The sequence below is a fragment of the Macrobrachium nipponense genome, chromosome 7, assembly GCF_015104395.2.
Source record: "Macrobrachium nipponense isolate FS-2020 chromosome 7, ASM1510439v2, whole genome shotgun sequence".
Taxonomy (NCBI): Eukaryota; Metazoa; Arthropoda; class Malacostraca; order Decapoda; family Palaemonidae; genus Macrobrachium; species Macrobrachium nipponense.
The window spans coordinates 6,987,272-6,989,771 of record NC_061109.1 but is presented as its reverse complement, the minus strand read 5'-3'; positions in this window follow the sequence as shown (position 1 = coordinate 6,989,771).

Below are 2,500 nucleotides of genomic sequence, written 5' to 3'. Positions count from 1 at the left end.
AGTATAGCATTTGAGAAATAAACTTTCCTTTTAACAACTCCAAACTGTCCTTTTGAATGGATGCCCTCTCTGGAACTTGGTCTACAAACGAAATTGCTCTTTGTGTAAAATATTCCCTTAGTGAAATCTGATGGCAAACAAAAATAAATAAAATCCTTATAAAAGTGAATGAAATGTAACTCTGTTTACAGGAACATTGTCCTGTTAATATATGACTGATTTGTGTTTTAAAATCCGGATTTCTTCATTGTATTGGTACCCATGCTTTGAACATTTTCATGATTAACATATGATCCATGTGTGATTGACAAATCCGTACTGTATCATTTAATTTTATTAGTAGCCATGCTTTTACTTTTGAATGTGTACCACCGTTAGACTGGTCCAAATATATTTCGAACGAAATTTCGCTGGATGATACTGGTGTCTTCTGGGCTGGACTTCATTTATATTCGTGTGATGTGCGTACGTGTGAGTGAGAGAGGCGAGACTCAGGTATTTTCCCATCAACTTAAAAAAGGGGAGAGTGCACCTTGGAATTTCATGAGTGAGTCTGAAAGGCTGGAAAACAATGGACATATCATTAACAACAATTAAGTATTCACGTCGACGAGCTCTCTCTCTCTCTCTCTCTCTCTCTCTCTCTCTCTCTCATTGGCTATTACCTTCATGTGCAGTAAGACAGGTTTTACCTTTGATTTGAAATGTCCAATCAGCTATGAAATTGCTCAGTGTGTCTTTACCAGACACCTGAATTACACCAGACGCTTTTCCACATTTGTATGAATGTCTCTTTTTTTTTTTTATGGCCAATTTGACATTTGTATTGATAGGCTTTGATCTTAGGGAACCTCAGGCAGTCATCAATGGATACCTTTGAGCTCTACACTGTTGAGTGGAGGTGGCACAACCGTCCAGAAAACTTCCAAACCTTCATACAGGTCGTATAAGAGAGACTATCGGTTTGAATAAACAGTAAAAGTTAGAAAATCAGTTGAGTAATCGACCCTACTAAAGTGAATGGTACTTCTCTTAGTAAATGATGAAATTATTGATAAAAACAATTTAGGAGAGAAAAGACCCGGAAGAGAAGTGGAGGAGGGGCTCCAGACACTTTTATCGTGAACAATGGAGCTGAAATTGTTTCAAGAAGCGAGTGGGAGGTGGAAGTTCCCCACAAGAGACCGAGAGGGATTTTACTGCAAGACGAAGATTCTAAGAAACCTGTACTTAAGGCAGGTCTCAGATTAATATTGCGAAAACATTGTTGCAGATTTGAGATTATAAAACGTTTTATGTACTCTCTCTCTCTCTCTCTCTCTCTCCTTTCTCTCTTCCTGTCTCCCTCTCGTCTTCTTCCTCCTCCTCTCTCTCTCGCTCTCTCTCTCTAATCCTCCTCTTCTCTCATCTTCTCTCTCTCCCTCTCTCTCTCTCTTGTCCTTCAAGACTTCTACAGGTCCTGTACCTCAGTGGCCTTCATACTCTCCCCAGAAAAAGCAGAATCTTCTCTGCCCGGAATCTCCGAGACCTGCCAGCCAGTTCATTATGGGTGGGAATATTATACCTCACTGCACACAGTATACATATCTAGGTGCACCAGTCAGGATCACCCCTGCTATACCTGCACGACAACGAATCCACCCCATGGTGAAAAACCTTCTTGATCGACTGAGCCTCGCTTTACTCCCATCAAGTGGCTTGCCACCAGGGCCACAGGTATATCTATCCCCGTGGCTAAACCCTCTATATCCTCTTCTAAGGTCAGTTGTTGACTATTTATCTCCTGCTCTAATTCAATTACCCAGACAGGCGTTACAACCTCTAGAACTGTTCCAAAATAGAGTAATGAGGTTTATCCTAGGATGCCCTCCTTCCACTCGGTATAGTCAACATGCAGACCGAACTCATGTTACCTCCATTTAATAGAGAGAATTTATGCCAATGTAACTTTGTTTTGTCTGTGAAATGTCTACATTCTCCACAATTTACTCCAAACTTTCTCTGCTGTCCTCAGAGCATCACTTGACGAAGATGCACCAAGACCTCAACTCCGGCCAGGGGGCCATAACCTAGTTAGGGCAGTATGTGAAAATCTTCGACACCTTGATATCGGTGTACCTGAGCAAGCAGTCATCCAAGATTTGCCACCATGGCGGGTTCCTATTCTTGCTGTCACTTTCACACCAACCTCTAAAGATGCCCATACCAGTTCTACAGAAGCAAACTGGTTTTAGGAAAAAATATCCAAAGTGTCAAGTTCAGTTCCTGCAGGACACCACATCTACGTTGACGGCTCAGTACAGGCAGATGGAAGTGCAGCATGTGCTATGTTCTCCCCCACTTTAGAATCTCCTGAGGGTGGGTGGCATGGTCGTAGGTTGCCAAACTCATCCAGTTCCACTTATTGCGAACTTCAAGGTATATGGGATGCAGTACCTACTTGTTAGAAGAAATGTGAATGGATTGGTGATCTGTGACTCCAAATCTGCACTCCAGGCAC